Raw genomic sequence first — 27609 nt, forward strand, 5'->3', positions numbered from 1 at the left:
TTTTTAATATCGAGTAGTATGAATTTTTATAGATTAAGGATATTAACCCCTTATCAGGTATAGGATTTGTAATTATTTTCTCCCATTGAGTAGATTGCCATTTTTATTTGATGTTTTTGACTGCACGAAAGCTTTTTTAGTTTGATGTAGTCTCATTTGTTTATTTTTGTTGCTTTTATGTTAGGTGTCAGATTTTTAAAAAAATATTGCCAAGACCAATGTCAAGGAGCTTACCACCTATGATTTATTCTAGGATATTTTTTGGTTTCAAGTCTTACATTTAAATCTTTAATCCATTTTGAGTTATTTTTATTTTTTATTTTTTTGTGTAGTATAAAATAGTGGTCCAGTTTTATCCTTTGGCATGTGGCTGTCCACTTTTCCCAATGCTACTTATTGAAGGGACCGCCCTTTTTCTATCATATATTCTTGGATCCTTTGTCATTATTTAATTGACCATATATGCATGGGCTTATTTCTGGGCTCTCTGTTATGTTTTATTGATCTATGTGTCTTTTTAATGCCAATACCATACTGCTTTAATTCCTATATCTTTATAATAGAGTTTGAAATCAGGGAGTAAGATGCCTTCAGCTTTGTACTTTTTTCTCAAGATTGCTTGGCTATTTGGGTTTTTTGTAATTCCATACAAATTTTAGGATTGTTCCACTTCTGGGTAAATCACCACTGGAATTCTGATAGAGATTCAAGTGAATCTAGAGATTGCTTAGGGTAGTATGAACATTTTAACAACATTAATTCTTCTAATCCATGAGAATTAAAAATCTTTCCATTTATTTGTGTCTTCATCAGTTTCTTTCTTTAATGTCATAGTTTTCAGTATACAGGTCTTTTACTTCCTTGGTTAAAATTATTCCTAAGTATTTTATTATTTTTGTTATAATTATAAATGGGATTGATTTATTAATTTCTCTTTCTGATAATTTATCAGCGTATAGAAATGCAACAGATTTTTGCATATTGATTTTGTATCTTGCAACATTATTGAATTTGTTTATTAGCTCTAACAATTTTTTGATGGAGTTGTTAGAGTTTTCTGTATATAATATGATGACATTGGCAAATAGTGAGAGTTTTACATATTCCTTTCCAATTTGGATGCATTTTATTTCTTTTTCTTACCTAATTAATCTTGTTAGGACTTCCAATACTATGTTGAATAAAACTGGCAAAAGTGGGCATTCTTGTCTTGTTCCAGATCTTAAGAGGAATACTTTGTTTAAATTTAAATTAAATGTTTTGAATTTTCAGAAGTTTAACTAAGATGAGTTTTGACTAAGATGGATTTCTTTGGATTCATTCTATTTGGGCTTTGATTGCCTTCTTAAATCTCTATAGTTACGTCTCATCTAAATTAGGGGCGTTTTCAGCCATTATTTCTTTAAATACTCTTTCAGTCCCATTCTCTTTCTCCTGTTCTTCTAGGACTCTGATGATATGAATGTCGGATGTTTAATTATTGTTCCTCAGGTCACTAAGGCTCTATTTATTTATTTTTTCAGTTTATTTTCATTGGGTAAGTCTATTGATCTATCCTCAGATTCTCTTACTCTAGCTCCTGTTATCTTTGCTCAATTATTCAGCCCATCAGCACTTTGGGAATTTTCTTTTCAGTTATTGCATTTTTCAATTCTATAATTTTATCTTGTTCTTTCTTAAAACTTATTTTTCTGAGATTTTCTATGTTTTTCATTTTTTAGAAAAAGAATTTATAATTGATTGTCGAAGCCCTTAATCTTTGTCAGATAATCCCAACATCTGGTTTATCTCAGTATTGGCATTAGTTGATTGTATTTTCTCATTCCAATTGTAATTTTCCAAGTTCTTTGTATAATGGGCAATTTTCTATTGTATCATGAACATTATGTCTATTATGTCAGGAGACTCTGATTCCGGTTTAAATCATTTACAGTTACACTGTATAATGTTATTCCAGTCAATGATGGACCACATATACATCAGTGGTCCCATAAGATTACAATGGAGTTGAAAATTTCTTATGGCCTAGTGATATAGTAGCTGTCTTAACTTCATTATAATGTGTTTGATTTTAAGCTAAATGTTATTATAAAAGAGTTGAAAGGTTAAAAATAAATTTAAAGTATAAAATAAAAATATTTTAGTAAGCTAAAGTTAATTTATTATTGAAGAAAAGTATTTTTATAAATTTAGTGTAACCTAAGTGTACAGTGTTTATAAAATCTACAGTAGATTGCAGTAATATCTTAGGCCTTCACATTCACTTACCACTCACTCACTGACTCACTCAGAGAAACTTCTAGTCCTACAAGCTTCATTCATGGTAGGTGCCCTATGCATTTCTTATCTTTTATGCTGTTTTTTACTGTACCTTTTTTATGTTTAAGAATATTTAGATACACAAATACCTACCATTGTGGTATATTTGCCTATAGTAGTGAGTACAATAATATGCTGTATAGGTTTGTTTGTAGCCTAGGGAGCATTAGGCTATACCACATAGCCTGGGTGTGTTATAGATTATACCATCTAGATTTGTGTAAGTGTATTCTATTATGTTTACATGATATTTACATGAATAACCTCACAATACATTTGTCAGAACATATCCCCATCATTAAGCAATACATTACTGTATTTGGGTATGTAGTCATCCTTTTTCAGATGAGCACATGTATCATTACCTACTTTTATAGGCTGTAGTTCCAATGGCATTTTAATTTTCAGAGTCTTTGTGGTACTATTTTGGTCTACTTGTTTTATCTGGTACTACTGGGACTTCCATTATTCTCTCTTGGTGCCTCCTGAAAGATTGGAGGGAGCTTCTCAAATTGAGCTACTTGATGCTCCTAGGTTGAATAACGAAGAGAACTTCCTGGGCCAGACACTTGTTCTGCCAGGAGACACCATCTGTTTAAAGTCTCTGGTAAGGGAAATGATTCTCTGGGCTGCAGGATACAGAGGATTCTTGGGCCAGCTGCTTGTTTCAGCAGGGTTCCCCCTGCCAAAATCACCTGGCCACTCCCTGTCTCTAGGTTAAAAATAGAAGTCTAAGATCCAGCAGGCATGGAAAGCATTTCCTGGGCCAGGCCATTTGTTGTGGCAGGACTCCCCCACCTACAGGTGCTGCTTGGCCACAAAATGTCTCTAAGTGGGGGAAGGATGTTTTGGGTCTATTAGGGAAGTAAAATGCTTCCCTCAGCTCTTTAGTGAGGATTCCAGGTAATCTTTTTCATCAATGTCACTGGTCTTGCAGGTGGGACTCCCACTCAGTTCAGGAGAGAAACAAATCTACCTGAGTCACTTTCTGTTGCTGGGTTTGGGGTGGGAGACACCTGGCCCATGTTCCCTTTAACTGCCTCATTCAAAGGCTTATAGTTATATTTACCAAATAGGAGCAGGAGCAATGGTTTCATGCTATCTGTATGCCTTTAGCCTCACTTTTGAACTAAATTTTAAATTAGTAATATGTAAGACAAAGACAAGTTGCAGAAGTATTTCATTCATTTTAAGCTGTTTTTATTTATGTGTCTATATTTAGTTTTTAATTAATAACTAACATTTAAAAATCAGAAAGAATCCTCTGGATTGTCTGAGAGAATCAAATCTGGCCACTTGGACCTGAACTTGGAAACAATCTTCTGATGTATAGAAACATCCCTCTTCAGACATGGTACTTGCCCTACTCCCCGCTTTTTTAGGTCGTTTTTTCAGTCATTTTAATCACCTGCCGGCTCCTTGACTCAACAACCCTGACTCAACTTATTAGTGAGCAATTGCAAACCTTTAAAATTGCATTTTACAAACACTTTTCATAAATTCTTTCACTTAATCCTTTCCATAGAAAATTGGTACTACTTAAACCTAATTCTAAATATCAGGTCCTATTACACAACATTTTATAGCTAAAGAGACTAGGTTTTAGAATAAGAATGTGACTTACCAAGGCCATAGCACTGTTAGGTAACAGAATTGGGATTCAATACTCATTTTCTGCCCCCAAGTCCAATGTACTTTACTTGTCCTCCTCAGCAGAAAAGACCATGGAGAGGTTCCAAAATACAGTTGACCCTTGACCAACACAGGTTTGAACTGTGCAGATGCACTTACACGTGGATTTTTACAATAACTACTGTAAATATATTTCTCTTTCTTATGATTTTCCTAAAAACATTTTTTTCTTCTGGCTTACTTTATTGTAAGAATACATTATATAATACATATAACATACAAAATATATGTTAAACCGTTTATGCTACTGGGAGGCTTCCAGTCAATAGTAGGCTATTAGCAGTTAAGTTTTTAGGGTTTCAAAAGTTTTATGTGGATTTTCCACTTGCAGGAGTGGGGAAAGATCAGCACCACCAAAACCCACATTGCTCTAGGGTCAACTGTAATGTGATAAACCATTAGGCTACATAGCTTTGACACGTGAATGTCCTTTTTGAAAAGAGATTCATGAATTCCTTCGGTTATCATTCATTTGCCCTTAAATTGTACTCTTACTTTGTAAAGTCAATTACACAGACAAGCAAAACAAAAATCTGAATCACACTGAGGTAAATTTGAGCATGACCTTTGCAATTAATTATACCTATTAAGTTTCAGGCAGACTGCTTTATTGGCACTGAGGTTGAGGCAAGTATTTTAAAAATCACAACACATGTTCTCCCACCCCTACAGATTTTAATAAGTCCAGGAGACTAGCCCAGCACACTTTTAAACAACCAGAAAATTATATATGTGTATATTACCATAATGATAAAAATCTCAGTTTTGTAGGTTTGCATGGAGAAGAGTTATTGGAAAGGAGGAAAAGTTGAAATACTTAAGACTTAATGATTTATTATGTAATCTCTATTTCCTATAAAAGTATGACCTTTGATAATACTACTGGGAGAAGAGAAGGAACCAGAAGCATCTTAGAAACACTATGAATAATGCTTGCGAATGATCTTTCTGGTGTCACTGCTGCAAATTCAGCCAAATGACAGGTTTTCCTAAAGGACAGATAAAGAATAACCCTATCCCTGCAACCATAGAGCAGGAACAAACTGTAAAAAATGAACAAATAGGTTCAGACAGACAAAAGAGAGAGTGCTGCCTGAGTAGGGAGCAGACTGGTGGATCAGAATGAGAGGAAGGAAAGAAAGTAAAGTATTTGAAGCAGCAACAATCTAGCAAATACAAAGTCCAGAGGACATAGTGGTTTTAAATTATGGCCTCGGATTCTGGGATACTCTTCCCTATGTTCAAGTCCCTTGAGATTAGCAGGCTTGTGATCGCTTCAACCAGTAGAATATGGCAGAAGGCATGCTGTGTGACTTCTAAGGCTGGGTCATAATGGCCATGCTCACACATTTGTTCCTGGAGTCCTGAGCTGCCATGCTGGATGGGCTTCATGTTAGTTCTCCAGATGACAGTGAGCTGACTCCAGCCTTTCTGCCATTTCAGCCCAGGTGGCAGACATTTGAGTGAAGAAGTTTCCAGATAGGTTCAACATCCAGCCATTCAAATCACTACAAGCTCCAATCCCCATCTGAGGCCCCGGACATCATGGAGCAGAGAAAAACCCTGCAAGATACATTCTTTCTAAATTCCTGACCAACAAAATCCAATAGCAAATTAAAATGGTTGTCATTTTAAGTCACTAAGTTTTGAGGCTGTTGGTTACACAGCAATAATCAGAACACAGGGTAAAAATAAAAAGCAAAATGAGGAAGTAAGAGATAAGTTTAACACAGAGCTGGTACAGGAGGTAGAATTAAGCATGGCCAGAGAATGCAGCAGAAATGTAAAAGGGAATGTCAATGGTAAGAAACAACATTAGCTTCTCAGGACTATTAGTCTACGCTGCAAACCCAATTCTGGGTGCCAGAAACACATATAAAATGCTATAATTGCATTTATTTGTGACAGTATGAGATTATTCTCCAAGAAAATGCCAACTGGCCTTTTATATTTTTCCTTCTGTATAAAAGAAACAGCTTTCTCTCCTGTCAAATCAACCTACCCAGTCCCTCTTCAGCCTACAGCACAAGGCTCACAAAGCCTCATGACAAAAGCTACCAAACACATAGCTTATCGGGAAGGTGGAATTCGCTAGCACTGATGGGAGCCTTTCATTCTAGTGAGCCCTCATGTCCCAGAGATACTCTATACCTTTAGGTCTCAGCCCATGTGATATTTTGTTCAGTACTCCAGCTTGAAAGAACTGCCCTCATGACTTGGATCTCAACCCCCTACTGATATATCAACCCTACCCCCTGACCCCCACAACCTGCCTGGGCTGGACTCTTCCTCATTTCAAATTCTAGCTGAAATCCTAAGTACACTAGGCACATCATCTGACTCAGATGCTTTCACACAGTCAGACTAGAGTTCCTACATCCTTTGGATGTCCGCAGAGTGAACAACTGGTGATCCCACTTTGGGGAATTGCCCTGAAGCTCAATTAGCTATCCAAGCCCCGGTACCAGCTTCGTCTAGCTCCACAGCAGCCCAGTCTGCTTTGTAGCTAAGCCCACCTAAATTGTGACAACTCTTGCAGAAAGTGCTGCATTCCGACAATAGACCAAATATCACCCACTTGGATTCATTGTGAAACCTCTTTTCTTGTAAGCACTTTCTCTTGTGATTCCCCAGACACCTTTGAGGAAGGTCAAAGATACATGCCAGCTCAATGTTTCCTTGATTTACTTGTGGTTGCCTACAAAGCAAGCCCTCCACTGTGGAGCTGTTTGTCCAAGTGGGGAATTTAAGTTCAGGTCACCAGTTAATACCTGTGAAGCCAAACCTCTCTTCCTCAGCTCTGAGACTAGGGACAAGATTTAAAGTACCTCAAAGTCTTACAGGGTGGCAGTTTAAGCAGAAATTTTCAAATTTTCCAAAGGAACAGCTTTCCTGCTTCGGTTGCTAGAAGTGGAAACAGAGCTAGAGAATGTGACAACCTACTGATCACCTCCAACAAGAAAACTTGGTTGCAAGGTTATGGAACACCACCTCAAATGTCGCAAGCATTGACAGATACCTCCTGTCAGCCAATGATAGACATCATAGAAATACCCAACAAAGGACCCAACAATTCTTTCTCTGAGAAAGAGGGAAGCAGGAGCAGGTCTGAGCAGATGGGAGGAGAAGTTCTGAGCCTTGATTGAGCCTCATTGTTGAGCTGTCTGGGAAGATTGCACAGCTGGGCTAAGTGTTGTATTCAGCAAAGAACATGATGGACAGTGCTTTTGTGCCATGGACACTCCAGTCAGTACAGAGCCTTAGACAGCTGAGAAAATTAAAGCCTTTTCAGGCTCTTTCACAACACACCTGATTTCTATATTAAATTTGAGGGTGGATGGGCATTGTGTTGGGTACTTGCCAGACCTAAATGTCACCATAGGAGACAGGTTCACTCTGATCTCCTCAGACAATGGAGTAAAGACAGCTCTCCTGATATTTGAGCAGCCCTGGGCATTAGTAATAGCATGTGAGCCTTGGAAGAGAGATGACTGAGTTCTGATCTGATTAGCTTCCAGCCCCACCTCACCTTGTATAGAAGAATAGGATCCATACATTCCTGACCCCAAGTCACAGGTCTGGGCTGTCAGGAAAGCCAGCTGATTTGACAGCAGAACTCTGCCAGGCAGCAAGCATTAAGCACCAGGCAGGGAAAGGGAAAGAAGTGAGTCTGGTATTATATGTGGGAAATAGCCAGGGTAACCCTGGAGCCCATCATCATATCCACAAGATATAGATCATTCATATTCTAATCATGCTGATGGCTCTTTTGTGGGAAACTGGAAACATTCTCAGCAGTCAGCAAGGCAGATCAAGTGTAATGGCAGTGACCTGCCTGTTCGTGGAAAATCAAGTTTTGTATAGTCCCAGAGAGATCTGTGTGCTAGGCATGGTATTAGGTGGCTTGCACATATTAGGTAACTCAATTTCTTGAAATCCTCACAGTAATCCAATTTACAAAGAAATACATTGAGATTCCAAGAAGTTCAGTGTCATGTTTAAGGTCACACAGCTACTTACAGAGATAGTATTCAAACCCAGGTTTCTCTAGCCCTTGAATGGTATTTGGTTCACATATCAAACCAAAGGAAGGTGGTGGTACTCAAACCTTTCCTGGGCTCAAGACTACAGTGCAGTCTCACTTAAGAGACAGACCTGGAGCGAGAAAGCAGGGAGTCAGACAGGAGTCTGTCCTGGTGACAATCTCTCAGGAGACTACAGGGGAAGCTCCTGCAGATCCCCTAGAACCCATTTCATTGTGACTCTATGAGTATCACAGTGGGGAGAGCAAGTATCTCAACTCCTAACACCTTCTGCAATATAATGCAATGCAAGATGGGGTCTTCCTTGGCTCAGAGACCACTCCACAGTGAACCCTCTGAGAACAGCCTCCAGTACTCAGAACTGATAAGGCCAGGAGGCAGGAACAGGAATCCACTCATCAAATGCTTTCGGAAACTGAGGCATTAATGGAAATCTCTCAAGGACATGGTCTCTATTCTCAATTTTGCCTCTGGGTGTTACAAATTAATACGAAAGAAAAAAAGTAACTGCCCAATTCTTTTATGATCTTCCCAGAGATGAGGCTGGTTGGTTCTTCTGTTGTTTTTAAGTTTTCTCTTCTTGAGCAGATGTATTTGAGACTGAGTTTTAGGAAGCAAGCAATGTCTTCCAAAGATGACATAATTGAGCACCAATGCATGTGACTGTCTTGGTGTTCTCATCCTAGCACTTCAGTTCACAGGGTCCTTAGAGCCTGAGTATAGGTGAGAGCAGGGGATGCTGTCAGCCATCAGCATCATTGTGGAAGGTTAAGGAGCAGCAAGAGTTAGCAGGTGAAGTCTCTAATCCCAGATCCTGAATGTGCACAGCCAAGGTGGGATCCCTGCTGGCACCATGGCCAAGGTCAGACTCAAGTTTTCCAAGCTCATTTCCACCTTAGAGGATTTGTACCTGCTCTTTCCTCTTTCTGAAACATTCTTCCCAGACCCTGGCTCAGCTCGTTTCTTTTTTTTATTCAGACCATAGCCCAAATGTCGCTTTTTCAGAGAAACCTTTCTTGACCACCTAAAGCACAAGACACTTAGTCGCTTATCATCCACTACATCTTATTTTCCTTCTTAGCATTTATCAGTGTCTAACTCACCTTGTTCATTGTTTGTGTCCATGTGCCAGTATCTTCCTGTAGAACAGTTCTATGAAATCAGAGACCCTCTCTCTCTCTCTCATTCATTATTGCCTCACCAGGACCAATAACAGTGCCTTCATAAAGAGCTGATACTCAATAAATTCATGGGGAATGAATTTAGGCAAGCCTGAGATGTCATTGGCACTGTGGAATTTTTGCTGCTTCTTTTCATCAGGCGCGGCGATAAGGGCTAGCTCAGCAGAAGGTTCACTGGCTCACCCTCATGGAGAGCATAAAGGTGAGTGTGCAGCAGAAAGCATGGCCCATGGCACAGTGATGGGCCCAGAAGAGGCCCTTAGCATCAATGGATGAGCCTGGATCCAAAGGTCTAGAAATAAATAAGGCCATAACACTGAAGATCATAATCATAGAGCCCACACAGAGAAAATGCTAACTTCCTGGTACAGAGGAATATGGTTGTCTCAGTTAGCTCAAGTTGCCATAACAAAACACCATAGACTGGGGAGCTTAAACAACAGAAATCTGTTTGCTCATAGTTTTTAGGGTGCCAGCATGGTCAGATCCTGCTGAAAGTTCTCTTCCTGGCTTCCATGGCCACCTTTTCAGTGTGTACTGGGTGATATTGAGACAGATGCAGCCACTGCAATCCAAAATAAATGTTGTGGAATTTTCACCACAGCAGAGAATAATCTGCTACTTTCCTTTGTGGCTTAGCTAGCAGCATGGTGACCCTAGGAAAGGCAGGGTCTGTCCCCTACTCATGGTCTCTCATACTCAAATGTGCATGGACACAGGGACTCTGCAAGAATGGGAGGGCCCAGTTTCCACGAAGCCTTGTCCTTGAGCAGCCAGCACTTCTGGAAATAATAGGTAGCATGCCATTGATGCTATTGTAAGCTGCATGTTGTACGCTCTGAAGAGAGAACTTCCTGCAGGTGCTGGTACATGGCAGTGACACAGAAGCAATGTGAAGAGCAAAAACACAAGTCCTTTGTTTCTCTTTTAACTGTCAGTATCTGTACCAACTCTCCTGCACCGGGGCCTCTGCCTACTCTTAACCTAGTCTTCTAAGTACTTAAAGTAAAATTGGAAATTCGGGGAGCTGAGACAGGAGCAATGATATGGAGATGAAGGATGTTAGAAGGTCGCTGTGTTGCTTAGTGCTTTAACAGATAACCCTAAATTTCAGTGACTTAATGCAATAAATTTTTACTTCTTGTTCACATCATAGACCACACTGAGTCAGCAGGAGAGGAAGGATGAGCAAGTTTCCCTGCTCTATATTGTCCTTCAGGAGTTTAGGCACCTACCATTTAGTTGTTCCTCTATCTCCTAGACACCTTGGAACCCTCCAGAGTTTGCAGCTCTGCACCAGATCATCTTCATCAGACTGGCCAACAAAACAAGAGTGAGCCATCGTGGCATGTCTGTCACACAGGAGGTATTTTAGATGCTGAGCCTAGAAATGGTACACATCACTTTCACCCACATTCCACTTGTCAAAACTTCCACTTATTTGCAAATGTTACTAAGAAATATATTCAAGCTCCGTGTCCAGAGGGTGAGAGGAATTTGCTGAAAACCCAAGATTCTCTGCTATAGTTTCCATTTATTTAGGTATTTGCCAACCATGTATAATTTAAAAGATGGCAGTGACTAACTTCTTCAACCTGATTCACCTTGGCATGGTCCAAACTGCTCACCCTCTTGGAGTTCTGAAACAAACAAAAACAATGGAAGACAAGTAAGTCATTCAATATCCTACTCAGCCCCTTTGGATCCTGTCAAGTTCAGGATTGAGAATGGCTTGGATGTGGGTTTCTATTACACATCCAAAGCATTTAGAGGTGGGTGCAGCCTCACTTAGGCACTCTGCAAAGCAAGTTTCACCTAGGTGACAGTGCTGCTATTCATATACTCTCCTTTCTCCCTGCATACTCTGGCAGTCCTTAGAGAAAGCTGGACTTTCTCAGCACCCCCAGGTGGCATGAATCTTCAATATGACCAGCTACCTGAGGGCTCTGGAACTGCCAAGAGATGGGTAACCTCCAAAGTGCTGCCATGCTCTGTGGCAAGTGCACTAGGGTGGCAGCAAACCTACTGACAGTCCTGTGATTCTGCAAGCATTTGTTGAACACCAGTTATGTGCCAAGCACATGAATAGGCAGCGGCATCCAAACAAACAAATAAACAAGAAACAATTAAAGAAAGCTCCTGACCTAAGTGAATTTACAGTCTACTAGGAGTGTTCCAGAAAATAAGCAAATATAATTTGATGTGATACCTGCCATAATGGGGGAGGTAGACTATGCCTCTAGAGCTCAAAAGCAGTGCGTAAACCAGGCCTCAGAATCAGGAAAGGCTCTCCTGCTAAAGTGATGTCTAAGCTGAGACTTACAGTATGAGAGGCAGCTACTACCCCGAATGAAGAGGGCAAAGCTATCTGGTCAGATAGCGTGCTGAGCAATGGCCCAAGGTGGGAAAGACAAAGTTGTTCTGCAAAAGCCTGGAGAAGAGTTTGAGAGGAAAGAGAAGAAAAATTATTCCAGAAAATACATGTGGAATCATATAGTCTCTTTTGGCATTATCCAAAGGACTAATGGGAAGCCCTAAAGAATTTAAAGGATGAGGGCACAGATTTGTGTTGGAGAAAAATCACCCTCTGGCTGACATTTAGATCAAGGAGAAAGTATAAAGCTTAAGGTAAGGAAGAAATATGGAGGCAGGCCAGGCAGCAGTGCCAGCAGACCAGGCAAGAGAGCCAAGGAAATGGTAACAGGCACGGGACCTCTTCACACCCAAAGGCCTACATTCCAGCAAGCCACAAACTGGGGCCCTGGAGCTGCTGCAGCAACAGCAGGATGGAGTGGAGTTGTCTCCTGGTTGAACATGCTCAGGATACATCCAGTGCAATAAGGAACCTTGCCTTCTACGGCCATGCTGCCCCGATCCCATCTGATCTCAAAAGCTAAGCAAGGTTTGCCTGGTTAGTACTTGGATGAGAGACCACCTAGGAAGACCGGGTACTGTAGGCATAAAAAAAAAAAAAAAAGGAATCCTGCCTGTACTTGTCTAAGGGCCTGGGTGCTTTATTCCCCAGGTGCACCCTGAGGGCAGTAGCACTTCCCCTGGGGAACATGACAATATTCTGAGCATCAGCAGTCCTCAGCATTTGAATTAGCCTCATACTTCATTTCACAAGGCTGCACAAACCACATCTGGGAATGTGAGAGAAAGCAGGACATTGGCCTTATTTTCCAGAAGAAGCTCTATAGGAGGACAGCCTCACGAAAAATAGGCTGTATCACTGCCCAGCTTCAGGAGGTACCATTTCCACCACTGCAGGTTCCTGTGGGACCTGCATGCAGTGGATACTGCCGAATTAGCACCCTCCTGGGGACATTGTGTGAGGAAAGGAATAAAGTGGCAAAAGGAGGAAGTGTGGCTCCTGCTATGTGAGCTTTCAGAATAAGTGGTGGTTAAAGTAGCCTGCGAGGAGAGGACTGGCAGTTCTCTGGGGGCCTCTAGATGACACTTCATAGACTCTCTCTTGGGCATCCTGCCCTGACACTCAGGTGTGGCTCTGAGGAGCTCCAAAGGGGCCGATGAGGACAAGGCTTCAGGTAGACTGTGGCAATCTCCTCAAGCAACCAACGGCCAGAGCAGCTGCTCTGCTAGGTGTGTCAGCTTCCTAGAGAGGCACTTGCAGTCAGGCAAGTTCACTGTGAACAGGAATTTGGAGATGGAGTCAGGATTCCTTGAATCTCTAGCCCTGCTGACCTTTTTTGGCTCTATCTTTCTGCTTTCTTTGATTCTGTTTTCTGTCTCTTTGCCCTCAAGGGAGACATTCCTAATGTTTTTCTTCCTCCTTAGCTAACTCCTATCATGAATTCATCTACCCTCCCTGAAGGCTTCCCTGTTTCTGGGACAGTGCAGGTGACAAGTACTTCTCCTGGTGGGTTTTTCCATCAATTTCTTCTCAAGGAAGTTGGGGACACCTGTCCCGATTCCATCCCTCCCTCTGGCATAATGATAGTCACCCTATCTAACAACTTCTCATTCATAAATTAAATAATTATGATTAAATTATGAAATGTTTCATTTATATTAAGTTAGTCATTACTATAATTGCATTTTCATTTTGTCTTTCATCCAGCAGTCATTTATGAAAGTTATTTCTTTATGCCATTTATTATAGATTTTTTTAAATTCTAATATATTCCAGTGAGAAAATGTGGCTTGTTTTTTTTATTCTCTTGGGAACATACTGAGATTCTCTTTTCATCCACTTTTGAATCCTTGATTCGTCTTTTACTCAGCTGAACTATATCTTAAAGCAGTTTCCAGGAAGAATAAGAAGGTGGCATACTTTCTAAACCATTGCATTTCTGAAAGCGTTTTTTTTTTCTTTTTTAATGTCTTTACACATGAATGACAATTTAACTGAACAAAGAATTTTGGGGTCAACACCTTCTCCATTTAAACAACTAGAGATGGTGGTTCTGTGTTAGAGTGAAATCTAAGGTGAGAAGATGTTTCTTCCTTGTAGGTACCCTGTTCTTCGTTGAGATGCTTGTAGGATTTTTTTAAGTCCTCTAAGTCATGCCATAGTCTCCTTTTTGATACTTTACAGCACTCCAAGCCTTTGGAAGCACAGAGACACCTTAGAGGAGGTGAGACATCTTGTGGAGAGATGAGGGAGGTGCTGATGCAAGCTCTGTGTCTTCTGGGAAGCAAGCATTCCCCACAGAGTGGCAGAGGATCATGCTTTCCATAGTAATTTCCCAGGCTACTCCGAATATTTGCTAATAGGTTAGCAACAAGCTCAGTCATGTGCTCACACACTCTCATTTCCTTTCCAAAACAGAGCTTTATTATAAATCAATAGGGTTTCTACACCAAGAGCAAAAGTAACATATATGGGATTGAGGAAATAAGATAATCTTTGTAAAGAATTTTCCTAGCCATATCATAGTATCTACTCTGGGATCCTTGTCTCAATAACAGATGCCACAATTTGAATCTGTGACCTGCTTCTCTCTGAGTGTTGCCTCTGTCCTTGCCTGAATCCAGTAGATGCTGCAACCTATAACAGAACTTTGTTCTGAGCCACTCACCAACCGCAATAAGTCTTATCCTAAAAGGCCATGGTGACTATCTTTCTGGACCTAAAAAGTGTATCCCAGGAAGAAAACCAGAAGATGGCACAATGCTGGAGGAGGGGATCCTGCTAAAAATAGAATTGCCCTCAGGATGCTAGGCAATAAAATTTCCATACAGATGTGGGGCTGTGAGAACAAGCAGAACATCAGCCTCATTTTCCAGAAGGAGCCCTCTAGAAGGACAGCCTCACAAGGAAACAGGCAGTGCCACCGTCCAGCTCCAGGGGTTGCCATTCCTGACACTATTATGAATGCTCTGCAGTACACTCCTGTGAGAACATATATGGTGGCCTCTTCTAGGGGAAACCTGCATGCCCAGGGAAGTGAGTTAGAGCAGACCTGTAATTGTTACATGGCGTGTCCAGGCTAATAAACAAGAATGAAAACCCTAACCTCTCAGTTAATATCTGTTATGGACTGAATGTTTGTGTCCTCCCCAAATTCATATTTTGAAATCTAATCCCCGGCGTGGGTATTTAAAGGGGGGGCTTTGGAAGGTAATTAAGCTATGAGGACAAAGCTCCGATGATGCTACTGGTGCTCTCATAAAGGGATGAAGAACCAGCGCTGTCTACTCTAAGCTATGTAAGGACACAGCAAGACAGCCATCTACGAACTAGTAAATGGGCTCTCACCAGATATTGAATCTGCCAGTACCTTGATCTTAGACTTCCCTGCCTCCAGAACTGTGAGAAATAAATTTCTTTTGTTTAAGCCAATCAATCTATTGTATTTTTTGTTATAGTAGCCTGAACTAAAATAATACCTCATATTATCTTGCTACACATTTGTGACCAGAAAGCACTGCTCTAAAACACTAATACGGAGAGATGTGCTCCTAAAATTCATCCATTCTTAAGTGTTTCCAGAGACACTAGACCTAAGAGATATTAATCAGAAAAAAAAAATGATTTAGTTATCAAATAATAACTAAATCCTAGAAATTCACAATGCACAATAATGTTTTAAAGAAGGCCTGTGGTAAAGAACGCCATTGAGTTTTATTTAGCCCAATGTTCCCAAATAATTTGACCACAAAGAACTCATTTCAATTAATACTCATTAACATCAAACAGAATGTGAAATACACTTGGGAAAGCATTGTGCTAAGAAAATCTCCCAGATCAAAATACTTGCCACATTACCTTCTGCCCTCAGTAGGATCCCAGCAGGAAATTAACACAAAGGGAAGCTGAGTGTAACCTGTTTATTGGATGAGCTGGATCAGCAAGGTGCAAGAAGAAAATAATTTTTTTCTTTCTCATCAGGTCTCCTCTTAATCTGTTCAACCAAGTCAAACTTGTATATTCCTGAATGAAATCCCAGGCAAGTCCCTGAGCTTTCTCAGTCATTCTTGGGTGTTTATGAGGGGTCTCTTGTTCAGAAGCCCCCATTCCAAAAAAAAAAAATGTCAATTTGAATACCTAAACTTTAATCTCTTATCTAATTTAAAACTTCTCTCTCCCAATTGCCACAGCAGAGACCAAAGAGAAATCCTACAATGGGAAAGGGAAGGCAATTAGTCATTTTGGGTTTTCCTTTTCCTTTTCCTTCAGCATTCCCCCAGGCTTGTTTATTCTTCCCCTGTGCACTATTCTGTACCTGGCTCCTCTCATGGTGGGGAAGGAAGAAGAGCTATGGGAGAGGTAAGAAACATCAAAGTGTCTCATATGCCTAGTGCTATATCTGGTCCTCTCTAGGTTTTTAAGTGTCCTCAGTCATGGCAGACATTCAAATACTGACTCTTTGTCTTGTGGGGACACTTTTGAGAGTTCTTTAGAGACCCTCCCCCCACCCCCAGTGCCAGAGGCATCTCACGTGCACATCACTGGCATAGATATTGCCTTTTCTAGCTAATCAACAGGATTGTACCCTAAGCCATGGGTATCTGGCAGTCCCCAATGCAGGGATCATCTCACCTTTCTGAGCCAGCCTCTTGATGCCTGAAGAACTCTCAAGATGCCTGAAATCTTTCTCGTTTCCAGAGGACTCACATTTGCTCTGCATTCTTACTCCTATCTCCCAGCACAGCCATCAGAGATAACCCCAGAAAGCCTCCCACTTGTAAGCTTTGTCAGGTATTGGTTAGGTCTCAATCTCCATCTTCTCCAAAATCCATGAAATACATTTGGTGTTATCTTTGTGATTCTCTGAAGCTCCTTTCTTGACTTAATGATGGAGAAGATCTCCTCTTCACTCCCACATGGGGAGAAGAAAATGTCTGGCTCATTGACAGCTCTGTGTAGGTTGGGTTCCCTGAAAATAGACTCTGAAATAGAGATTTACACTGAAGAAGCACATTGAAGTGTGCAAGCATGAGTGACTCCTGTAAAGAAATGTAGGGGCAGGATTGGCCCGAGGGAGAAGCTGAACTTCCATAAAGTTGCATCGGCCCTCAGCCGATCTCTCAGGGAGCTCTGAAGCTAGATGGGCCCTTCTCAGATTGAGGCAAAGAGGTCATGTCTTTGTACCCCTGCATCAACCAGCCCTGGATGCAGGCTGCCTTCAAAGAGGAGGCACAAACTTGGGCAACAAAGCTCCCTCAATCAAGTGGAATTCCCAGAGAAAGGTACTTCCATAAGTAACAGGAGCCAGCACATTCAGCAACTGGGAGACTGAGGGTCTCAGTCCTGAAGGATAAACTTGGGCAAGGCACCACAGCACAGTACCCTCACTGAATGTCAAAGACAGAGAAGACCTACTTAACATCCTACTCCAGAAATGAAAATTTGTTAGTTTGTGTTGTTTTGTTTTGTGTTTAATTTTCTTCTTTTCAAAGGGAACATCGGTTATTTGTTAAGCTGGTCAGTTAGCATCAGTGTGATCCCCAGGAGAGACAGCAATGAGTCCCATTTCTTTCCTGGCTCTGCCCTTCACTATATCTGGGTCCAGCTTGTGTTAATCTTCAGTCTGAGTTTCTTTAGCTATAAATCAAAATGACAAACACCATCTTCCTACCTCTTTTAACCATGGTGAAATATACGTGATACATCTAGTACACATAAAGCAAGGGCTTTGGAATCTGCTACAGAGATATTGGCCCTTATTCAAAATATTAACATGATAGTAATAGATTTGCTGAGCTTTTTCTTGTCAAGCCCCATTAGGGTTAGGTGATTGAGTGTCTTAAGAAACAGACTGAGAGAACTTTTTACAGAGTCAGTCTTCATCCCAGGGGAAGTCAGACACCACCTTGAAGGTTATGGGTAGACATTTAGGGCTACATGTCAAGGTAGGTCAGATGGCACAGCAATGTCACACAGCCCATCACAGAGGCTATGTCACATGAGGAGCTGGGTGATGACGTAGTTCCAGCTCTGCCATTCACAAAGATGTGAGATTTGTAAATTACTTCCCATGCTGGAATCCATTCTGCATCTGTGAAATGCAAGTGTTGTCCCAGAGCAAGATTTTCTAATTCTTTCAGTATCAGAACTCTGTTTTCAATTGGAAATTTTCAAACTCCACTATATGAAAGTGTTAAAAAGGTTCTTCATGATGTTTAAATGTAGGCTAAAAAATGGAAATTTTTCTCCAAATTTTGTAGTCTTCTGAAGCACATCAATGCAATCACTCACTCAGAAAATGGTTCCTGTGTGTCTACCATATGCCAAGCATAGTACTAGACAGGACACTCAAAAATGTGCCACAGACTAGATAGCCAGTATGGTCCCTGCTCTCCTAGAATTTACAGTCTATCATTGGTCCAGTCAATACATATGCAATATGGCAGAATAATAAGTTCTTAGTCAAGAGAATGTTAAAGCACATCAGAGTTTTAACTCACCTTTGGCAATGTGGGGAAATCATGGTTGATGTTCCAGAGAAATTGGATCTAAAGAATGTATTAGAATTGATTAGCTACTGAAGAGAGAAGATTTTTCCCAGTAAAAAGCTTTGTTTTTCCAGAGATCCAGAACTGAGAGACACTTTTGAAGAGCTGAATAAAGATTAGTTTTAATATAGAAGAGGAAACAATTAAAAGCAGGAGATTCGACCATAGAATTTAGTACTGCATAAACCACAAAAGGCCACTCATAAAATACTAAGAAAATTGGGCTTTATGAAAAGTGCCATGAGAAACCATTGATGTATTATAAGCAAAGTCTGAGAATCGCTAGTCTAGGTAGACTCTCAGGGTACCTCCAACACGAATGCTTGCAATAACAGATTTCATTAAGCTCAACCAATAAATTCTTGCACATTAATTGAGTTATTCAACAAATATTTGCTAAATATAATTAAAAAGTGATTATTTAAATCATAAAGACAGTGAAATATCTTTTGGGGGAAAAAAAGAAGGTAAAGGTAAATCTAGTTCTGACAGAACATCCAATTTATATTCTCAAAGGGCAGCATCATATCTCTAGTTGGGGAGAAAAGGAAGGGAGAAGATTCACAAGAGTACAACCAAGGAGAAGGAAGCTGTTACCCAAAACAATGCAGGTCAAGACTGGGACATTTTGGGCTGAGACAAAAAATAGAACAAAAAGGCTACAAGGCACTCAATGAGAAGATAAATAAGAAGCTGAAATCAAGGCAGCTAATAGGTGAGCACTTCCTATCTTCCCAACAGAGCTAGTTAGTAGGTGAAAAAGACTTTGCCCAAGGACTAGACCAGAGTGTGAGTCCCTAGGGGATGCTAGGCAGTGTCTCATTAAACCTCAGAAAGACAGTAAAAATTTTGCACTCAAAAGATGGTCAATCGGCACGCCAACTTTGATTGACATTGTAGACCTCCAGAAAACCTTACCTCTCAGTTTTTATTCCTTTGTAGAATAACTTCCCACATTGACTCAGGCTAGGCCATGTGATTTACTTCAGCCAATGGAACCTTATCAGAACTGATGCAAGCAAGAGATTGTCCTCTTGGAATGTTCTCTCTTAAAAACCAGCTGCCATGTTGTAAGGAGGAGGGGAGAAAATAAGCATATTAAGGGTTAGGGTTAAGGGAGATAGAGATTCTGAAGGACACAACTCCAAAGGGGAGAAAATGAAACAAAGAATACTCAATCAATTTAAGGGAATTAAAAAGAAGCAGAAGAAAAAATAAGAAACAGAGAAAACAATAAAAGGTAGCAAAAATAAGTTTAAATTTTGGAAATCATAGAAACTGTGACTGGCTTTAACCTCCATTAACTCATTAGTTGGGTTTTTTTTACAAAATCTAGTTGTATATATTACTAATAAGATACACTTAAAAGAAAAAGAGACCGGGTGTTAAAAACAAAGACATAGAAAGTGTATGTATCGGGCAAGTATCAATGAGTTAGTTTATCAGCCTGGGAATCTAAGTCCAATGATACAGCAGGAAGTGACACTGAAATGTCAACTAATGCCAGCATTTGACTTTATCATAGTTGTTGTAAAAACACTTAAGTATATAAGCAAAAAACACAATAGGTATAGCTTCAAAATTGAAGAAACACCATGCTATTTCACTCAATTTGAACTATTATGAGCTAACTAAACTATGCCAAAAAAACAGGAACCTCCATGTGTCTGCCCAGGTCTCTGGCTTCTCCTGACAGAGAAGGGAAAACTCGGACTTGTCTGAGAATAACATCAGTGGTCAGAGAAACATATTCCCAGTCTACCCTGGGTCCTTAGTGCAGCATTTGCAGTTCACTGCTTGAGATCAGGAGGAACAAACAGTGATCTTCAGGCCAGCTCTGGTCTGAATATTTTGTTTTGCTCTCACGGTGCTCTTTTCGAGTTTTGAATTAATTGTCAACATTTAAAAATTGGAAAATTCCACTTAAAAAATGTGGATGTCTGGCTTGTTTTTTGAGAAATAAGGAGATTTGGCAACATTGAGCCAAGATTCCTACAAGTCAGCAGTCAATCAGATCAGAGAGGCTATGGCCACCCCTCAGAAGTGACATGTACTTGCCCATCTGTCATTGCCCCTGAACTCCATGTGATCTCATAGCCAGGTCCGACAGCTGCCATGTGACTCAAGTGGTCTCTAGTCTACAAGCCAGTATCCAAACCCAGAAATTCCAGGGAGTCACAAGTTCTAGGCCTTTCATGGAGACAACACAGTCTTTCTAAATAGAATAGCGTCATAGATACCTTGTAGCCCAAACTCCATCACTTACCAATGAGACAGAAGTCCAGAGAGAGAAGCAACTCTGCATCAAATATAGCCAACACTCTGGTCTTCTCAATACAGGTCCTCTCCCTTTACTCAACAATTTCATCAGCTTATTGGTGAGACTCTTTGAGGGCGCAGTCAGTTGATCCAGGCTTTTTGCCACAATATAACTTGCCAGAACACACATAGTGTCTCTGCTTACTTCCTTTTCTTTCCCCGACATAATACCTGTAATTACTGGTATCTCAGCTGATACCAGTAATTATCAAAATTAGTCTGTTTCAGTATTGGTGAGGACATAATGAAATTAGAACCCTTGTGCCCTGCTACTAGCCATGTAAAATGGTGCAGTTATGAAAAACAGTATGGTAGGCCCAAAAATGAAATACAGAATTACCATATGATCTAGCAATTCTACTTCAGGGTAGATACCCAGAAGTTTTGAAAGCAGGGAACCAAACAGATATTTGTACACCCATGTTCATAGAAGTATTATTCACAATGGTTAAATGATAGAAGCTACCCAGGTGTCCATTGATGGATGAACGGATAAACAAAATAAGGTATATACATACATCCTTATTCAACCTTAATAAGGAAATTCTGACACATGCCACAACATAGATTAATCTTAAAGACATTATGTTAAGTGAAATATCTCAATTACAAAAGATTAAATAGTGTAGGACTCCACTCATGTGAGATTCCCAGAGAAGTCAAATTCATTACAGACAGAAAGTAAAATGGTAGTTATCAGGGGCTGAGGAGGAGAGAATGGAGACTGTTTGATAGATATAGGGTTTCAGTTTTGCAAGCTGAAAAATGTTCTGTGGATGGATGGTGGTTATGGTTGCTCAACAATATGAATGTACTTAATGCCCCTGAACTATACACTTAAACATGGTTTAAATTATAAATATTATGCATATCTTACCATAATCAAAAATAAATACTTTTTAATTGTCCAATTTCTAAAACCCAGTAGTACATACCTCTGACTGTGTCTCACGGGTGTTCTACCACAGAGGACAAATTATGCCCTGTCTTCTAAAGGATGCAAAGGGGGATGAGGGGAGATTCCGACCTACTGCGTGCCAAGTTTGGTTGGACTAGATACATTCCACCTGAAAAAAAAACACTTTCAAAACCCCAGTAGGGTTTATTTAAGGGTCCCCATTTTAGAGAAGACATCACTTGCCTAAGGCACGTGGTTGACAAGAAGTTCAGACAAAATTAAAAACAGAAGAGGCAGCACTGTCCAGTGGTTAGAGCACAGATTCCGGAGAACTACTGGTTTCAAATTCCATCACCCCCAGATACTCAATGAGAACTTGGACAAGTTATTTGACCCACCTGTGCCTCAGATATAAAACTGGGACCCCATAGATATGAAGCATGGATAATAGGGACACCTGGTTGTTATAAGGAGTAAATGAATTCTAATTAAATAAGTTAAAAGAGCTTAGAAGAATATATGGCCCATAGTAAGAACTATAAATATATTAGCTCTTAGTATTCATATCATCATTGTTATTTTGTTGTTAGATGTTTCTGATACACTTCTCATGAACCAGAGCTATCTCTAAGGAAGAGAACAAAATTGTTTCATTCTCTTATGCCTAAAATCTTAGCTCTACACTTCAAAATCTATTTGCCACATATGCAGAAACATATCTATTAAAGGAAATTGTAAGATACTATGGCATTATTGTTGTTGTAATGATCATGGCCTGAATGACATTCTTTGTAATCCTCAGTTCAGTGTACTGAGGAGACAGGAAAAAAAGGGTCCAGGTGAATGCCTCCTGAGGACTTGATTTAGAAAGGCTGACTTCTAACATTATCGTTACTGCTCTTCTCATTTCTGTCTTCCAAGCCTACCTGTCACCAGGCATTTCTCTCCCATTATGTCCTGGCATGACTAGTCACATTTCCTCCTTCCTCCTCTAGGTACATCCTGAAGGAATGGAGCATCTTTTCGCAGACAACCTCTACTTAGCTCTTCTTAAAGATAAGTTAAGCACTACTGCCCACCAAACTCCCCATGTCATTCCACTGCAGCCCATATACTCCCAAATGCTGCCTTCTCTCTTTACTCACAGTACCCTAATAACCATCTCTGTGCCTAGTTGATTGTACAAGCACCCAGACAACACAGTTGTGTTAACCCTCTGTCTTGTCAGATCTCTGACTTCCAATGACACAAGGATAGAAGACACTAATGGTTCTCTCCTCTTAGAATAGAATTGAAGAGCCTACTCATCAAGCCTGCTATTCACCCCTAAAATGAATCTGTTTTCCCACAGTGACCTACAGATGCAAAACAGCTGCCTCCTCATCGCTCTGTAGATAGGAAGACAAATTTACCAAGCGTAGCCCATTCTGACCTGCTCCTCTTTTCATGTGGGCCTACCAATGTGGGCAAATTAAGTCTGTCTAAACCTTATGAGCAATCCTAAATGAGTCCTGTCTCTTTGCTCTCAGCCCAGTCTGTACCCAAATTAAAAAGCCTCAGAGAGCAAGAAGCTGTCCACTGCAGAAACATCTAGAGCTACAAAGCAGCAGCCAGAAGGAATTTACCTCCTCTGTATCCAGAGTGTCTAGGGGGTACAAATGTAATAACATCTCTAACTCGGCTCACAGATTGACTTGCAAATATGCTTTCTCACAGCTCTGCATGTTCCCCCTGGAATTCAGAACTATTTCTTTGTGTCTTGCTGAGTTTTTGTTCAGGTATTGGCTCTATTTCCTGGATTCCCAGTCAAACTCAGGCAGCCGTTCTGCAGTGATTCTTCCTTTAGAGGGAACAAAGCAGGCTCACAGCCACTTACATTACTTATGCCCATAACCTGAAAGCCAGGCTACAGTACCCCACATGAATGGCTCCCAGTCCAGCCTGATGTTCCACCTCTGATTCTGTATGTCAAAACTGGCATGGCTGGGGTGGGATGGAAGTGAATTCTCTCACTGATTAGCTTGACAGCAGTAAATCTGCTTCTCAGGAGACATTTGAGTAGTTTGAGTAAATTACAAGACCACCTCCAGATGGTATCTTTCTCGACCCCAAATACAGAAGCATTATGCCAGAAATCTCCTTCCAATATCTTTATTATTTCCAGAGAATTAGAATCATACCGTCGAACTTGAGGAGCCCACTCTGGCATTGACTAAGAGAGAATGGTACTTATTCCAATGTTCCTAGAACTCTTTCTCTGATCATGTGCAAAATAACTATAAGGAAACATGAGTAAACAGAAACAAAAAAGACTGACCACAATTAGGAAGTTTTATTTAGAATGACTGAAAAAGGAAGGAAAGGTGCTAAAGAAAACTCAGCACTTAAAATGGATCAAGATTAATCAAGATTTAAAAAATCAAGATAAAAAAACATAAAAGGTTGTCATATGTAATTATGTATTATCAGGTAGCTAAAAGGGGCATTGCAAACATAAAACTAAAGGAATGGAAAAACTATTTGCCTGGAAAAATAAATAAGAACTAGCAGCAATAAAATAGCAGAATTAGAACTGTAGAAAATCAGATTACTATAACAAAATATCAAATCAAATCAAATAATAAGGAAATTATGAAAGAAAAGGAAAAATAAAAAGAGATAACATATTAAAAGGAATTCCTAAATTCTTGAATAATTATCACATAGGTCAGTTGGCACAGAATCAATATTAAAAGATAAAATTGAAAAATGTTTTAAATTTTTTTTAATAATAAATATTGAAAATTAAAGTGATTCATTGGGCTCTAGGGAAAATATTATGCAGAAATCAGCATCATGATATATTATATAATAGTATTATTAGATCAATTAAGAGAAAATTAATGAACTGAGATTATAATATCAAGCCAAACTTTCATTTATGTATGATAGTGATAAAGATATTCTCTACATGAAAACTTTCATAACATGAAAGAGAGTATTCTCAGTAATAACCATAGTAACTAATACTGAGCAGCTCTATCCCATTCTGTACCAATCATTATTCTTTAATTCATCATGTGTTAACTCATTCTATCTTCATAATCTGTGTAAGTACTATTATTATTATCACCATCTCCAATTTACAAATGAGGAAACTGGGACATGGGTTAAATAATCTAGGAAGTTAATGATGGAGTCAATATTCAAACCCAGGTTGTCAGGCTCAAATCCCAAGCTCATAACCACTGTGCTATGCTGGATCTAAAGATGGACAGAATTAAGTCTACTACGACAGTGGTTGTTATGAGTTCAGGCTGGCATCAGACTCAGAAGACACAATCAGCTTTCACCTAATACTGGACTGACCTTTTTTTTGAAGGACACAGTACAGGAGATGCAGCAGTACTCATCTTCAACTCATAGGAAAGCCTAGCACTTACTTTTACATCTTACCTATATAGAACAGCTACCATTGCCCTTGGAAAAGTCAAGCTGCGTGGGACTCACTTTGATGCAGAGAAGCTACAGCCTCAATTTCTCACCAATCTTTCTAGTCACATGGGCCCGAGGCCAACTGACTGGTCCCCTGGTCAGGCTTAGTCTTCATCGCAGACAACACAACTAAGACATTCACCTTTATCCTATGTACCTTCTAAGAGAATCAGGCTGAGAGAAGACAAGCTCAGAGGTCATTCTCTCAGGCAGGCATGGACCAACTCAGGCCAGATATTAGCTCTTTATTTACAGCTACATGTTTTGTGTAAGGGACTTTGGAGCTTCCTGAAAAGTGTAGGTTTTTGTTCAATGTTCTTACATTACATGAATCCATTTCTTGCCTGAAATGTTAAAGCAAATTCCAAAGAGAGAGAACAGGAAAAAGAGCCAGGTATCCAATTATACAGACCAAGTCCTCTAGGTAGCACTCCTACTAATGTCACATGGAGTTGTTTTTTTGTTTTGTTTTGTTTTGTTTTTTAATTCTGTAGCCTCCTGGAAAAAGATCAACACCTGAAAAGGCTGAGTCATCAAGCCAGCACAGGAGATGAAAGTAGGCCATGACGGAAACCAGCAGGCCTGGCCCAGGGACTCACCAGGAGCCGAGTTCTGGTTTGCGGAAGTGAAAATAGATACACAGAAATATTCCAGACATTACAAAGGCCTCCCTGAAAACTCAATAGAAGTGACAAGACCTGTTCTTAGAAAGTCAGCAAGAGCTAATCAAAGGCTGACAAGCTTCTGAAAGGATCACTGTGTGTTTATTTCAGAAGTGGTCTTTGAAGGTGTTTCAGAAGTCAAGGACACTTACGGGGAAAATCAACACAAAGTACCTGGAGTAAAAAAGAACAGAAACAAAAAGGCCTCTTTTTTTTTTTTTTTTTTTGTCTTCTCAGAGGTAACCACGAAGAAACATCATGTGATGTGCTTAAGGCAGAATCCGCTGTTGTCGGCCTGTTAGCTTTTAGGGCCAGGGCCACTCCTCCCCTAGAGGAAATTCTAGGTCAAGGACCAGCATATAGACATTCAGCCATGGTACATAAACGTGGGGAAATTGAGGCATGGATGAGTAGGTAAATGGACAGCATGCACCTACTCAGAACCCTCTTGATCGATCAAAAATAAATGTTATTATTTGATTCTTTATAGTTAGGGTTAGCAAACTGGCCCATGAGCCAAATCCAGCCCTTCATCTGGTTTAGTAAATAAAGTTTTATTGGATTACAGCCAAGGCTGGCATCATGGTGACTTAACCTGTGCAGTCACAAAAGGTCCCACATCTAATATATTAAACTACACATTTGGTTTAATACACTGCTATTGATGTTTTGAGATTCTTAATGATTTTTAACGAGGAGACTTGCATTTTCATTTTGCACTGGGCTCCATGTATCTTGAAATTGGTCCTGAGCACAGCTATGCGCATTCGTTTATGTATGATTTATGATTCCTTTTTTACTGAAATGGCAGAGTTAAATGATTACAACAGAGAACTCATGGCCTGCAAAAACAAAAATATTTAACATCTGGCCCTCTGTAGTAAAAGTTTGCTGCTCCTTCTTTAACAGATAGTGTTATAGTGCACATCCTACACAGAATGAATGTGGGAGCAAGGTTGTGCTATAATGGAGAGACTTCAAGGCTTGAATAAAGAAGACCCTTAAGTCAGATGGAAAAGGACAAAAACTATATGAAATGAATGTGGGAGCAAGGTTGTGCTATAATGGAGAGACTTCAAGGCTTGAATAAAGAAGACCCTTAAGTCAGATGGAAAAGGACAAAAACTATATGATTTCACTCATAGGTGAAATATAAAACAAAAAAGTAACATGAACTAATAAAACAAAACAAAAACAAACTTATAGTTACAGACATCAGAATGGTGGTTACCAGAGGGGAAAGGGGGTGGAGGGAGGACAAAATGGGTAGAGGAAGTCAAATATATGGTAAGAGAATGAAACTAGGCTTTTAGTGGTGAGCACACAATTGAGTATACAGACATAGAATTATTATGTAGTACACCTGAAATTTATGTAATGTTGTTAACCAATGTTATTTAAAGTTAAGAGAAAAAGAGAGAGAAGACCCAGCAGCAAGCCTGGCTCTTCCTTTGGTAGGATCCTTGGCTCTACTTTATCTCATTTCTTACCCAGAACTTCTTCATTATTATGTAAAATGTTGTCCTGTCTTATTAACTAACATTAAAATGATTTTTACTCTTGTTTCTGTACGAGATTTTATACCCATATAAAGATAAAAGAGATGATATAATGAAAACTTATGGACATGTCACTAAGTATAAAACAAGAAAATGTGGCTGGTTGCTTGTCATTTGGCACATCTCCGGAGAGCCTATAGACTCACCGTGTATTGGAACATCCTTCAGAGAAAAGGGTGACTAATTAAATAGCTGACTCCTTACCGTCATCTGTTGAATGTTCATATTGGTTAAATACCAATAGGTGTTAATTTTCCCTCACTTCCAGTTTGTGTCACTGGCTCTCTGCATCTGGTCAGGTTGAACCTGAGATTAGAGTTGCCCTGGCGATGAAGAAATGTGGAAGTCCAGTCTTTGCCTCCAGAAGCACAGCTAACCTAGGGAGTCAGAAAACAGACTGCTAAAGATATTGGCCAAGGCTTTCCAGGACAGCAGCATATGCCCAAGAGGCATATGGATCTGGGGATTTGCATAAACTGGATATGATAGGAAGTGATTAGATTACGATTTAGTTTCTTGTGTCTTGGAGAATGCCCTTTT

This window comes from Pteropus vampyrus, unplaced genomic scaffold, assembly GCF_000151845.1.
Source record: "Pteropus vampyrus isolate Shadow unplaced genomic scaffold, Pvam_2.0 Scaffold20, whole genome shotgun sequence".
Lineage (NCBI taxonomy): Eukaryota > Metazoa > Chordata > Mammalia > Chiroptera > Pteropodidae > Pteropus > Pteropus vampyrus.